Below are 15,735 nucleotides of genomic sequence, written 5' to 3' on the forward strand. Positions count from 1 at the left end.
CTACCTGGAAAAATTCGAACTTAAAGCAATCATTTTATGCATAAAGGTAAAGGGACCCCTGACCATTAGGTCCAGTCATGGCCGACTCTGGGGTTGCGGCGCTCATCTCACTTTACTGGCCGAGGGAGCCGGCATACAGCTTCCAGGTCATGTGGCCAGCATGACTAAGCCACTTCTGGCGAACCAGAGCAGCAAACGGAAACGCCATTTACCTTCCCGCCGGAGCGATACCTATTTATCTACTTGCACTTTGATGTGCTTTCAAACCGCTAGGTTGGCAGGAGCTGGGACCGAGCAATGGGAGCTGACCCCGTCGCTGGGATTTGAACCGCCGACCTTCTGATTGGCAAGTCCTAGGCTCTGTGGTTTAACTCACAGCGCCATCCGCATCTCATTGGGAATTGCCAATGCATTAATTTTTTGCATAATGTCTTCATTTGAGTGAAAGTGGGGTCCTTCTGCATTTGCGTCAATGTGAAAAATCAGATTTTCATACGATTACTTAATTAATATGAGGTAGTAAAACACAAAGCTTTACCGAAAGCCAAGGGGGAATACATCTGACAGTACTCATAGCTTATTTAAATCCATATAACACTCTACAGACAGGGCTTGATCTGTTGAAGAGACACAGTTTGTAGTAACTTTGGTAAATTTCTATCAACAAGATGCCAATTATTATTATTTAATTATTGCCTTGCAATGAATCACACAACCCTGGGCTACTAATGGCACACTTGGTTCGTGTATATGGCACCTGGGCAGCCATAGCTAATAAAACATGCTTTCAGTAAAGCTATTATTAAACATTGATTGCCAGTATATTTGCTAACCCAGCACAAGTTGGAATTCCATTAAATGCATAAACTGTCAGGTCTCAAAATAATGCTGGATGATCAAGAGTAACTGGAGACATTTCACGCTGAAATCTGCAGGGTAATTATGAAAAATGTGCCGAACGGGTTCTTTTTATTTATCACACACTCGTTTTTATAAATGACATTTGCTGAGCAATGATCGCTTTCTTATCTGGCCTTTGAGACAAAATCTGTTTTTTTAGGAGCTTTAGGTGTGCTTTGAAATCTGTTGCATATGACAGTCTACTGTTCTGTCAAATCAACGTGAAAAAAGGAACAGATTCATAGAAATACTAAAATGCAGAACTGTAGAGTTGGAAGTGATCTCAGGGATCATCTGGTCCAACTTCCAATTCAGGAATCTCAACTAAAGTATCCTTGGCAAATGGCCATCCTTGTTGTTGTTTAGTCGTTTAGTTGTGTCCGACTCTTTGTGACTCCATGGACCAGAGCATGCCAGGCACTCCTGTCCTCCACTGCCTCCCGCAGTTTGGTCAAACTCATGCTGGTAGCTCTGAGAACACTATCCAACCATCTCGTCCTCTGTCGTCCCCTTCTCCTTGTGCCCTCCATCTTTCCCCACATCAGGGTCTTTTCCAGGGAGTCTTCTCTTCTCATGAGGTGGCCAAAGTATTGGAGCCTCAGCTTCAGGATCTGTCCTTCCAGTGAGCACTCAGGGCTGATTTCCTTCAGAATGGAGAGGTTTGATCTTCTTGCAGTCCATCTAAGCTCTGCTTAAAAACCTCAAAGGAAGCAGAGTCCATAACTGCTGAACAGTTCTTACTGTCAGAAGTTCTTCCTCAAGTTTATTTTATTTTTATTTTTTAAATAATATTTATTGAGGTTTCAAAAAGGTTACAAAAATATAAAAGAAAAATAACCAAAAAATACAAAAGAAAAAAAGAATTTTTTTTAGAAACAATTAAAAAAAAAACCACGTCATCCCTTCCATATCTTAACTTTCATTTACTTGTTTCCCTGACCTCCTCACGCCTCCCTTTTTTGTATTCTCGTTCAATTAGTAATTTCAGCAAATCCTTTCCATTTTTGCTTTTATCTTGATAATTCATCTTAATATGTTATAACTTTGCATTTTCACCTAGTAACACTCAATTTTTAATTAAATAATTTATCTTAAAAGTCTAACCTGTTAATTAACTCAACAAGTCCTTCCATCTTTCTCTACTATATTTTGTCATTCAATTTGCCTTGGTTTATTTTAACTTTATCTTACCATAAAATACCTTAAAGCTTAAGACTTAAGACTTATTTATACATAACTCCTTATATTATTTCTACTAAAGTTCTTCTTCAAGTTTAGTTGGAATCGCCCTTCATGAATGTTGAATGCATTGGTTTAGGTCCTACCCTCAAGAGCAGGAGAAAATAAGCTGTTCCATCTTCCAGGTGACAGGCCTTGAGTTATGTGAAGATATCCTATCTCCTCACAGTCTCCTCTTTTCCAGGCTAAACATATACCCAGCTTGTTGTATTACCCTTAATGCAAATTTGTACAACGTATAAATTCAAGATTACCTTTCTGTGGCCTTCTCAGCATCTAGGGAATCTCGCATTATTTATAAACAGCCCGAGTTTCTCAGGCTTGTAGTTGCAAAGGCAGGGGCTGCATTTGGAAAATCACAATAAATGATGTTTGTCGTGATGGAATAACCCTCGCCTCCCACTCCTGACTCTCACACAAACCTTCCATCAACACAGCAAAGAGCAGAAGATACAAACCTTCATTTACAGTGAAGCAGAAGTTAGTGGCTAGATGCAACACTAAACAGGGATTAATCTGAGGTATCGTGTGTCAGAAACAAAGCCAGTTTGAGAAACCAAAATTTGAAACTTTGCTTGTTTCAAAGAAACCATAGTTAAGGTTAGCCAAAGTTTGTTGGGTTCAGATGAAACAACAAACAGTGGCTAATCAAAAATGGAAACGAAAGCTTCCATAGTTGCACCATAAATGTGAACCCAGGGGGAGGCTAGAATTGTTCCTGTCGTGATAAACTATGGCTTGTAACATTAAAATGCAGCCATTGTTGTGGCCATGTGACTATATTAGCCAGTCATCTGCTTCCTATGTTTATGTATCCCTTTCCAATATAGATTCACAGACACTTTCTTGTGCCTTTTAAAAGCAGCAAATATTCATGAAAATGTATTGGCCAAACAAAGAGAAAAGCAAATACAAAAGACCAAAGCACACTTTTTCTATTGTGATAACTTCAAAATGCATATGCCACAGGTTTGTTTGTTTGTTTGTTTGTTTGTTTTAATGGTTGACTGAGTTAGTCCTCATTAAAGAATGACCATTTCTGCATAAAGAGGATGTAAAACTTATTTAAGATATCTGACAGCTATAGCCTGCATTCTGTGTTCTTTTGATTTTCCAGACTACAGTGAAGCCTATAAACTACCTCTGCTTTTTTTCTTTTCCTAATTTGAACCCATTTGTGACTCAGTTTGTTTGACCTGGACATTGTAACAAGGTGGCCACATTCCGGGAAATGCTTGTGTAAAAATTGGATACTTTCCCCAATAGTCCCACTTTCATTTCTTTATTCTCTTGCCTCCTGTTTGTTTGCTAGTATATATTTGTACAATAACGAAATACTGGTTTGCACAACAACATGTTGGTTTTCAAAAAAGGAAGTTACTGAAAGCAATTTCTGAAAGCAGAAGCACAGTAATATGACAGCTGTGAAGAGTGTTTGGGTTTATACCTTTCTTTCTTTCTTTCTTTCTCTCTCTCTCTCTCTCTCTCTCTCTCTCTCTCTCTCTCTTTCTCTCTCTCTTTCTTTCTCTTTCTTTCTTTCTGTAAGACCTTAGGAGCAACTCTGAATTCCATGGCAAGCCTTAAAGCAATATGGGTTTGGGGAGTAAAATTCAAACCAAAGATTAGAATAAAATATATGGTGTGTGTGACTCTTTTGATCAGTCTCAGCTTACTTTAGGGAGAATTTGTTGAAGTTAATTCACAGACGGTATTGTACACCTTTACAGCTGTTTCAAATGTTTTCCACTATGACTTATTGGAGAGGGTCTGGCAAACATATTTGCGGTGCAAATATAAACATTTGTGCTGGTATTGGAAGATGATACACGCAGAGATGGTTCTTATCCTTAATGAACAAGTGTCGCTAAGTTCGCACTTAGCGTTACTTGAATATTTTTGAGGAAGGAAATTCAAACATTCTGTTAAAGGAACTGTGTACAGTCATACCTTGGATATTGACCGCCTTGGCTCCTGAACAAATCGGCTCCCGAACGATCAAAACCTGGATGTGATTGTTCCGGTTTCCAAACCTTCTTTTGGAAGCCGAACATCCAACACTTCCTGCAGCCAATCAGAAGCTGTGCTTTGGTTTCCAAACGTTTTGGAAGTTGAACGGACTTCTGGAACAGATTCCGTTTGACTTCCAAGGTACGACTGTATATGCCTGACTTTAGCAGCAAGACTGACTGTAGCTCACTCCTGGCAATTATCCCAAGATCTTATTCATGGTCAGTGATACCAATCTCTTTGGAGCAGTAATAGAAAAAAATGACCCATCAGTTAAGATTTATACAAGAGCAAAAGATCCGAGATTCTTTCTATAGGCTTTGGCATGCTTTTCACTGAACATCCATAATTTTCAAGGCTCCCAGCAATTCATTCTTGGCAAAAAATTCCTGATGGTTATGACTGTTTCATTTATCTGAATTTCTGAGTGTGGACTGGTGCAGGGAGGAAGAAGGGAAATGTCAGTTAGCCGTGAAACATGCATGAGAAACAGTTTCTAGTTACGTTATTGCTTTGGCATACTATTTCATTCTTTATTGAAAAACGCTAACCACCATCATCAATAAGAGAAGTTAGTGCAGGTTTTTCTGCCTTATTGCAGGATTGAGAATGCAGATGGGGCTAATTCCCTAGAGGGATGGGTAATGCAGAGGCCAAAGTTGAGATGGAAACAGCAGCTAGAATGCAGGTCTTTAGAGCAGAGCTTTCCAAACTGTGTGTCACTACACATTAGTGTGTCGGCTGCAGTGTATAGGTGTGTCACACAAACTTTATCCATGCTCCTCCCAGGGCTGGAAAGGGATTACCGTATTTTTCGCTCCATAAGACGCACCTGACCATAAGACGCACCTAGTTTTTAGAGGAGGAAAACAAGAAGAAAAAAAATTCTGAACGAAAGCTAGTGGATGTGTGATTTTTGTGGTTCATGCTATGGCCACAGACATGTGATTTGACGGTGAGTTTGGGGTAGCTCAATGCAAAAATCCTGAGAATCCTGAGAATCCATGTGGATCTGTGCTTTGTAACCACATTTTTGCGCCATTGCGGCCCCACAAAACAGTGGATGCGTGATTTTTTGGGTGCAGGCTGTAGCCATGGGCATGCTATGTAATCTGATGGTTAATTTGGGGTGACCCAATGCAAAAATCCTGAGGATCCATGGGCTTTTACCTCCCCCCTCCCAGGCAGCCTCCTTTATCGCTAGCCTCCCTTATTTGCCTCCCGATCGCTTGCCGACCAGCTGCTCTGCGGCTTCGTTTCAACACCCCCTTCCCTCTTTCTAAAAAAAAAAAGCACGATCTGCTTTTTGTCCCTGGGCAATTTGGCTCCAGGGACCACGCATTCACTCCATAAGACACAAAGGCATTTCCCCTTACTTTTCAGGAGGAAAAAAGTGCGTCTTATGGAGCAAAGTGCGTCTTATGGTATTTTAATGTCCGATTTTCTAGTAAAACTGTATTACTGCGTCACGAAATGATGCACATCCAAAAAGTGTGCCACCAACATGAAAAGTTTGGGAAGCTCTGCCTTAGAGAGCGGAGAATGCCTATCCATGAAAAGCCATGGTGGAGTTGTTTTCAGATGGAAACCCGAAAATTCACTTTCTAAAGGAGATCGCACCTTGGCAGCAGGGAATGTTACATCTGCGTTGAGAAAATACACAGAGACTGCTGCACATAGCATGATATATCTGTACAAACCTCCTTTTTTAATATGGTGTCTTATTAGTCCACCGTTCCAGAAAGGGGGACCTTCAAAAGGAAGTTAGAAGTCTTACTATTATGCCTGCATAGGAAAATGAGCATGCTCACTGCTTACATGGCCATAACGCTCTGCATGCAGAATCTGGATTCCTTATTGCAGTACAGGATCTTAGTGGATTGTTTTCTCTGCCTAGGGTTGCATTCCACTACATTCATCTATATATGGGCAACAGATCTGGACTTCAAAGTCCATCCGTCCTAAATGTGTCACTGGAAAAAGTGGCATTGGGGATTTTTTTTAAGGGGGGAGGCACTTTGTTTTAAAGTAAGTGTGTATGGAATCACAGCTGAAATGTCTTCCTTCATATCCTTAAGTAACTTTAATTATGCTATCTGCTGATTCATACTAAATACTTCTCCTGGGGGGGGGGGGGGTTATGTACTTTTCTCTGTATCCTGCAGAGAATATTGTAGCAATAGGAGAAATAGAATATTGATTTCCCTGTCTTACGAAGCATTTTATTTTTGTTTTAATCTTACTCTCTCCAGTACAGTGGTACCTCAGGTTACAGATGCTTCGGGTTACAGGCGCTTCAGGTTACAGACTCTGCTAACCCAGAAATAGTACCTCGGGTTAAGAACTTTGCTTCAGGATGAGAACAGAAATTGCGCGGTGGCAGCGGGAGGCCCCATTAGCTAAAGTGGTGCTTCAGGTTAAGAACAGACCTCCAGAACAAATTAAGTTTTTAACCTGAGGTACCACTGTACAGGCATGTCATTTTGGGGGGGGGGGAGAGAGATGGGGACAGATTTATAAATCAAACCATTGGTCCATCTATTTCAACACTCTCTATTTACACTGACTGGCAGCCGCTCTTGAGGAATTGAGGACTTTCCTGGTCCTACCTGGAAATGCTGGACATTGCACCTAGGAGCTGGCTTCTGCAAACCCTCAGGCTCACAACAAACATACAAGTGCGCGCGCACACATATATGAATTGTAGTGTTGGAAGGGACCCTGAGGGTCATCTAGTCCAACCCCCAGCAATGCAGGAATCTTGCCCAAAGCCACCCCTGGGTGGGCTCAAAGCACCACGGGGTCTTTCTCCCTCCCCTCCCCCCAATAAAATATTTGAGGGGGGGCAGGGCTTCCAAAGTCGATGGGCACTGCCATTCCAACGGTGCGTGTGCACCATGTCATGTGCACAGTTATGCAGGGGTGCGACTTTTATTCCAAGTTGGCACCCAGCCCAGATCATAGCTGTCAACTTTTCCCTTTTCTCACGAGGAATCCTATTCGGAATAAGGGAATTTCCCTTTGAAAAAAGGAAAACATTGACAGCTATGGGCCAGATGGTTTCTGACGTTAATAACAGCTGGGTCAAGGCAATCCCTTATGTGTTGCAAACTCCTAGCGCTCTCTCTCTCTCTCTCTCTCTCTCTCTCTGCGTGTGTGTACCTGCAACACAAACTGAAAGGATTGGTAACAAACACGACCCTAAGCCCATTTGCTCAGAAACATGTTCCACTGAGGCCAGCTGGGCTCGTATGCTCGAATGCGGGAACTTCACCCCCAACGAAACTCAAGTTTCCGCGACAGGCGTAGTTTCTTGCTCTTTGCAGCGAGCCACGCATTCCCAACCACAGCCCCCACCCACCCCACATCACCCCCATTGCTTGCATGCCACAGACCCCTGATGGAAGCTTTGCTAGCAGCTACCTCTAAAAGGTCGGTATAGTTAAAGCTATGGTTTTCCCAGTAGTGATGTATGGAAGTGAAAGCTGGACCATAAAGAAGGCTGATCGCCGAAGAATTGATGCTTTTGAATTATGGTGCTGGAGGAGACTCTTGAGAGTCCCGTGGACTGCAAGAAGATCAAACCTCTCCATTCTTAAGGAAATCAGCCCTGAGTGCTGACTGGAAGGACAGATCCTGAAGCTGAGGCTCCAATGCTTTGGCCACCTCATGAGAAGAGAAGACTCCCTGGAAAAGACCCTGATGTTGGGAAAGATGGAGGGCACAAGGAGAAGGGGACGACAGAGGACGAGATGGTGGGACAGTGTTCTCGAAGCTACCAGCATGAGTTTGACCAAAACTGCGGGAGGCAGTGGAAGACAGGAGTGCCTGGCGTGCTCTGGTCCAGGGGGTCACTAAGCGTCGGATACGACTAATCGACTAAACAACAATAACAACCTCTAAAAACTCTTGGCGCCGCCCACTTTCCCTTTTGGAATCTTCGCGCCCCCGCCCCATTTTGATGCCGCCGAAAGGATACAATGAGGGGGCCGGGGCGCTTAGCAACAGCCTGCGGGGGGGGGGGTGGAGGCGTGGCTTCCGCGCTAACTGCCAACTGTTGCCCAAGGTGGGAGGCGGAGGGTTTGGCTGGCTCCTGAGCGCGGGGTGAGCGAGCGGCGAAGGAGGAGGAGCAGGAGAGAGGCCGGTCTTGCTCTCTCGCCCAGCTACGGCCGACGGGCTCCTTCCTCTTCCCGGCGGCTGGGGGGAGCGCAGGCATCGCCTGGATCCGCCGCTGAGCCAGGTAAGGGGAAAGGATGGAGGGGGAAGGAAGGAAATGAATTGGATGCTGCTGCAAAGAGACGCTGGACGGATAAAAGGAGCGGGGACTGGGAGGCGGGGTCTTTCCTTGCAAAGTTTTTTTGGGGGGGGGTCTAACAATTGCGGGGGGAGGGCTCTGCTTTCTTTGCAAGGGGGAACCCCCTTATGAAGCCTGGGGTGCGTCTCCAGTCCGGTTGGCCACTGCTTGGGGAATCAGTTGGCTTTAAGCAATCTCCTTCTTCCTAATGTCACCCCTCCTCTCCCCCCCCCCGCGCAACCCCTTTTTCTTCTCCACGGAAGGGAGGAGTGGGCGATCGGCGGAATCGCTTCCTTGCCCGCCCCCTCCTCTCTCCTTCTTCAACCCTCGTTCCTCCCCGGGAACCTCGAGATACCATCAAAGCGAAATTCTAGCAGGAGAGAGAGAGAGATTTCTTTGTTAGGTCTGGCAACGTCTACTTCTTTTTTTTCCTTCTTCTTTTTTTTGCACTCTAGCGCGGGGTGGGAGCCCGTCCACTGCAGCAAGCAGGCAAGTAGATTATCCATATAATTCCCGCAGATTTCACGTTGTTTTTATTTTTAGGTCCGGGGAGAGCTGGCTCTCTGGCTCGCTCCTCGGAGGAAGGGCAGTCGGCAGGCGGCGTGGGTGGGCGCTGGAGGGCGCCGGATCCATGACCTTTCCAGGTTGCGCGTTGCGGTGCGCGGGGCTGCTGCTGTTCCGCCGGATTCCCTGGAAAAGGACCAGAGGCAGGATCGAGGCGTCCTCGGCGCATCAGCCTAGCCAGCTTGGTGCATTATGTTCTCTTTTCTCTCTCCCCCCCCCCTCACCCCCCTTCATGAATGTCGGGCTTGTGAGATCCGCAAGCCTGGATCCAGCGTCAGTGCTCCCTGTAAGAGTTTGTCTTGGGGACCTATTCTGACGCAGGGAATCGGGAAATGAAAAATCAGATCGCTGGCTTCCTGTGATGCGCCTTTGATTATGCAAGCGTCTTACTGCCCAGTTTTGAATCTTTGTGCCGCACCGAAAAGCATCGATGAGGCTACAAGCAACGTGGTGCCCTCCGGAGGTTGCTGGGACTACAAATCCCATCATCCCTGCCCGTCCACCATTCTGTCCGGGGTTGATGGGAGTTGGGAGTCCAGGCAACATCTGGTTACCATGCAATGTGGCTAGATAGCTCAGTTGGTGGAGCATGAGACTCAGGGTTGCGGGTTCGAGCTGCACCTTGGGCAAAAGACTCCTTTTTGCTGCGGGTTGGACTAGATGACCCTTGTGGTCCCTTCCAGGTCAACGATTCTATGATCTGTGGGCAGGTAGTTGAGTTCAGGGTGTTATGTTTTGTTGCTGCCAGTGGTTACATTTGTGCTCGGCATCCTGCAATGCGTTCCCAAGGAGTGTTTTGTTGATTAAGTCTTTCCCAATGAAAAATGAAAGACTTCTTGTTTGCATGTTTAGTGGCAATCTGGATAGTTGCCAGAGAGACCCCAGTAGTTTCTTCTACATCACGGTAAATCATTTCAGTTGCAATACACACAAAAAACCCCTCCATAAATTCCTGACTCATTTGCTTGTCACAGCAGCTATGAAATAGACAGAGACCAACATCACTAGGGATTTCCCTGTGAATCTGGGTCGCCAAACTCAACACGGTAGCCCAGTGTATTCCAATGGCTTTTTATGGTGAATCTGCATCTTCATATCATGATGGGAGTGGTTTGTCATGGCTCCTTTGAGCAGATAAATATTTTGACTCCTGAAATGTACAAACTATGCATGAAAGTGGATGGCAACCTAAGTGAGATTGTAGTACACTGCACAAACAAGCAAGGTGTGAAATTGTATTTGCTGCGCTTATTCCCAAAACATCTGTTTCCGCAAGCTGAGGACTGCAATATTTTAACATCAAGTTTGCCATTGGGCTGATCCGGCCAGGTCTGCGTTTTGCAGTTGCCGCCATATGGGTATATTTGAGAAGGCAGAGTTTCTCAGCAATTCTATATGCTTCCACTTAGAAGGGGGGTTTTTTGCTAGTAGCGGAGAGAATCTGAAAAGTCTGGCCAACTTGTGGTTGAGCACTTTTTCGTGACTGCTCCTAAAAATGGAAAGTTTGATTCATTGTTGGCCATTTGTTTTATAATTTTCTGATATATTATGCCTTTACATTTTTTTAGGAAGTGGTGGTTTATAAATATTTGCAAAAAAATAAAGTTATAAGAAGCTGCTATACTGAGTTGAGCTAGTGGCTGCAACTGCCTATTGGGAATGTTCAGTGCATCTCTGCTGTTCACTAAACTGTCCCAACACAAAAAAATGTTAGATGCCTTTAGCTCTCCTTCTGTATAATCCACAGGTGCTGCCAGTAGACATTTGCTGTCTTAAAACAATGTTGACATGGCGTACGTGGGGTAGACTATTTTGGAATAGGTTTTTAAATTGTACTTGAGGGTACCCCCTGGATTCCTTGAGAGGTTGGGATTCCCCAGTGGGAAGATAAGTGATGGCAGACATGCTTCTTTGAAGAAACCAACATTCAACCATTCTTGATCTTCCTGTCTAGTGCCCTGCCACTGGGTATGCCCCAAGGAATTAAAACTATATTCCCCATGGGCAATGTCCAAAATTAGCCAGGCACATTTTGTGACTGGTGCAACCAGTCTGGTAAGTTTCGCCATTTCTGCCTATTCCCTATGTTTTTGTATCCATACTTCCTTTGCTGGGCCTGTTTTAATGTGTTGTCAACCGCTTTGAGATTTTTTCCTTTAAAATATAAAGTGGCGTAGAAATGGAAATGAACTTCATTGGGAGGAAATGGCTTTTAGACATTATGTGGTGGCAACTGTAACAAAGGTTTAAGGTGGTATTTGGCGATTAGCTTATATATCCGAGTTTCTAACACTGCCCATGGGTGATGATGAGAGCAAGGGGGAGAGGTGAAGTTTAACACCGCTGTGGGTTAAACCACAGAGCCTAGGACTTGCCGATCAGAAGGTCGGCGGTTCGAATCTCCGCGACGGTGTGAGCTCCCGTTGTTCGGTCCCTGCTCCTGCCAACCTAGCAGTTCGAAAGCACGTCAAAAGTGCAAGTAGATAAATAGGTACCGCTCCAGTGGGAAGGTAAACGGCGTTTCCGTGCGCTGCTCTGGTTCGCCAGAAGCGGCTTAGTCATGCTGGCCACATGACCCGGAAGCTGTACGCCAGCTCCCTCGGCCAATAAAGCGAGATGAGCGCCGCAACCCCAGAGTTGTCCGCAGCTGGACCTAATGGTCAGGGGTCCCTTTACCTTTACCTTTACTTGCTTCAGCTAACACAGCCTAGTGCCTTCCAGGTGTTGTTAGACTACAGTTCCCCATAGCGCCTGCCAGCATGATCAATGGTCTGCGATAAGGTGAATTATAGTCCACCAAAACTTGGAAGGCACCAGATTGGGGAAAGCTGAGCAAGACTGTCCCCTGCCCATCACAGGACAACCAGCCACCAGCAGGCAGAAGTGTGCACCAACTTGCCTCTCACTAACCCCTACCCAAAAAACAACCCCAAAGACCTTCCATTACTACTAACTGCCCTGTTGCAAGGAAAATCAGATGCTGACTCATATGGTTGTTTTCCTTTAGAGTGTGTTGTTCCTTTATCTATTGCATTTTGTGTATGTTGTAAGTCACTAGTCAACAAGCAGGACATAAATCTAATTGATCAAGCCCATCAGAGGTGACCAGCATTTGTATCGGCAGCCAGGTTGCTCCTCTGGTCCCAGAATCCTCTGTGTTGTGCAGGGATCCCTTGCATGCAACTCAATAGGAGATGGATTCCCCGAAACGAAGAGGGTTGAAGAATCCATGGTGTTGGTGAACGAAAGTTTATCTGTTGCTGCTCAGATACCTTGGGAACTTTCTGGCAGTTGTTAGACGTTAACCCATGTCTGTGGTTCAGCTTCCTGTTGCACTTGTAATTCAAATGATCGAGCGTTGAAATGAGACGCTTTTGTTCCCCCGTCCTCCTCTCTCTTTTTTTAGTGGAAATATCACATTTCGTGAGAGGCTGCGAGAGCGTTAAGTTTCTGCTCTTTTCCTTCTTTTTGCAAAAAACCTGGGCCTATTGTTCAAAGTGGAATTGCAGTACATTCCCTTAGGGAGGCTCAAGAGGCATGATTTGTTTTGGTTTGGGGTTTTTGCTTGCTTGTACCACTGTTGCTCATATTTGGGATCTAGAAATAATAACTGTCGCTCACAATCTGTCGGATCAGATTGGCTCACCATGACCGCAGTGAGTTTTTACCTTCTCTAGTGACATATGCAGTGCCTTTCCCCCCCCCCTAAAAAAATGTTTAGGGGTACTCTCATTTTGATTCAAGAAAATCACCATTCGGGGGAAATCAAATCGGGGGAAATAAATACAGTAAACAGACAAAAGTGCAAATATTTGCAAAATGTTTAGGGGTATGCGTCCCCCCAGAAAAAGAGCACTGGACACATGCCATAGCTTTATTGCTTTATCAGCCGTCCCAGAACCTGTGGCTGATGCATGTTATAGTCTAAAACATCAGGAGGGCACCAAGTTTAGGGAAGACTGGTTTTAACCACCCAGATCTATTTTACTTCTACATGTGTTTCCTGTTTTATAGACATGTGCCTTGGGCAACTCACTTAAACTTGCCCACTAGGCTATGTTCAAGGAAGCTGCCTCCAACATGGGCATGAAAATACTTTCAATTCCCATCTCCACAGGCTTTTTACATGCCAATACAGTGCTCAATTCTTCCCATCCATAGCTAAGATGCAATCAAGAGCAACAAGGAATAAATGATTACTGGAGGGTGGAACATACCTCCTTGTATGTGTTGAACTGCTTTTGCCTTTCCTGGTGGGTTGGGTGGAGACTGTGAGGATGTTTTGTTGGCAGTTTGAATCCCTGCAATGGGGTGAGCTCCCGTTGCTCTGTCTCAGCTCCTGCCAACCTAGCAGTTTGAAAGCACACCAGTGCAAGTAGATAAATAGGTACCACTGTGGCAGGAAGGTGAATGGTGTTTTCATGTGCTCTGGTTTCCTTCACGGCATTCTGTTGTGCCAGAAGCGGTTTAGTCATGCTGGCCACATGACCCGGAAGGCTGTCTGTGGACTAACGCTGGCTCCCTTGGCTTGAAAATGAGATGAGCTCTGCAACCCCACAGTTGTCTTTGACTGGACTTAACTGTCTGGGGTCCTTTACCTTTAGGCACTTTAAACTACATCATCCATGCTTGCCAAACATGGATCATACAAATGGCACAGGGACCAGATTAGGAGCAGAATCTATTTCTGGCAGGTGGGTTTCATAGAGTTAAGATGCAGAATGGACCTGAGGTTCTTTACCATGTTTCTCCAGTATGCTGTATTTTGACTCTTTTTGTTTGTTTAAACTATGTCCTGCACAGGTGTCTTCTGGCCTAAATAAAACAATAGAAATAATTCACAGAGCTTTTTTTAAAAAAAATCTCAATCATAGCAGCAGCATTCAGCCACAATGTTCACTTTGCAGTTATAGCTTTCATTCTCTCTGCAAAGCTTTAAGGCCCGAACAGCTCTGAGCCTCTGGAGCAGCTATGGTCAAGGACCTGTTCTCCACTATGCAGTTGTACCTTGGATCTCAAACGCCTTGGCTCCCAAACGATTGAAACCCAAAAGTGACTGTTCCGGTTTTTGAACGATTTTCGGAAGCCAAACATCCGGTGTGGCTAACGATTGGCTGCAGGAGCATCCTTCAACCAATAAGAAACCACACCTTGGTTTTTGAATGGTTCCAGGAGTCGAATGGACTCCTGGAACACATTCTGTTTGAGAACCATGGTACAACTGTAGTTGTCTTTCTCTGTTATGGCATGGACACCTGGAGGAGGCTTGCTGTGGAGAACATTGCCCACAACTGGGTTTATATGGGAGCTGGCTTTCTCTGAAGCATGTTGGTCCCAAGTCATAAAGAGCTTTCAAAGCAAGAACCAGCCCGTTACTGCCGGGTCGCCATGGAGCGCAACCCGAAATTACTTAACCTGAAGCTACTTCAACCCGAGGTATGACTGTAGTGCTAGAACAAGCTTGTGCAAAGTAACAAAAATTCCCAAACAAATCTTAAAACATTGTATCCCACTTTTGAACAGAGAGAATCTGAGAATCTTGTGGTGAAATGTAGAGTTCTTGCCCTGTTGTTCGCTCCAATAATTATGCATATTTGGTGCAGACAGAATACTTACCTATGACTAGTTTTAACCGTGGTTTGTTGCCTTGCAGTGCAACCCTAGGCATGTCTACTCAGAAGAAAGCCCCATTGAGTTCAGTGAGACTTAGTCACAGGTAAATGTGAATAGTACAAGGTGTGACCGGAATGTTCAGTGAATGGTCACAGAAATTGAACAGGGAGAAATATTTGAACATACAATCGGCATTGGAAACCCACAAAATGCTCACAGTTGTATACAGAGATGAAGGTGTAACTCGAAAGACAGTGTATGAGTGGTTTAAGGATTTCTGTGAAGGGCGGCAAACCATCAAAGATGACCCTCAGTCTGGCAGACCGTCGACGGGCAGAACAGCAGCAAATGTCGACAGAGTTTGTGAGTTATTGATGCAGAATCGGCGTTTGTCCATCCGAATGATGGCGGAAGAATTGCATATTCCGTGTGAAATCTTTACTGAGGTTACTGAGTTGTCCCACCCTCCATATTCTCCCGATCTAGTCCCATCGGATTTCTTTCTTTTTTCAAAACTGAAATCTGCACTGAAAGGGCACAGATTTCCCAACATTTCACACGTCCAAGCTGCTGTGGCGAGGGAACTGAAAGTACGAAAAGAGGACTTCTCCAGAAGTTTCCAACAGTTCTACGGACATTGTCAATGGTGGCTCCAATGCTTTGGCCACCTCATAAGAAGAGAAGACTCCTTGGAAAAGACCCTGATGTTGGGAAAGATGGAGGGCACAAGGAGAAGGGGACGACAGAGGACGAGATGGTTGGACAGTGTTCTCGAAGCTACGAACATGAGCTTGACCAAACTGCGGGAGGCAGTGGAAGACAGGAGTGCCTGGCGTGCTCTGGTCCAGGGGGTCACCAAGAGTCAGACACGACTAAACGGCTAAACAACAACAACAAGGCCTGTATGTTCGAATATTTCTTGTTGTCCTATTTCTGTGACCATTCACACATTGTATATTGCAGCCTCAATCCTGATTAGTACTCCCAATTTGTAGTGCAATAGGAACTTTGAAAACTGCCTTCCCCCAAGTCGGACCCATAGTCATCAAGCTCAGTATTGTCTACACCACAGTCTCCCACAACTCCTACCTGGAGATGCTGAAGGTTGAACCTTGGAG

The 15,735-nt window shown here is 45.0% G+C and overlaps 1 protein-coding gene across 6 annotated transcripts in view; it reads left to right on the plus strand.

Annotated features, from left to right (window-relative positions):
- Nucleotides 1–15,735, plus strand: part of RAB11FIP4 (RAB11 family interacting protein 4) — a 191,976-nt gene that overhangs the window by 137,057 nt on the left and 39,184 nt on the right. The window contains exon 1 of one of the 6 annotated variants that reach the window (XR_014561339.1): nt 8,191–8,386. The exons of 4 other annotated variants lie outside the window; for them this stretch is intronic. The gene's annotated coding sequence lies outside the window, so the exon portion shown is untranslated. Of the gene's footprint in view, nt 1–8,190; nt 8,387–15,735 lie in introns of those variants that run through there. One more of the 6 variants, XR_014561340.1, reaches the window with a different exon arrangement.

The sequence above is a fragment of the Podarcis gaigeae genome (genome assembly GCF_964106915.1).
Source record: "Podarcis gaigeae genome assembly, chromosome: 2".
Classification (NCBI taxonomy): domain Eukaryota; kingdom Metazoa; phylum Chordata; class Lepidosauria; order Squamata; family Lacertidae; genus Podarcis; species Podarcis gaigeae.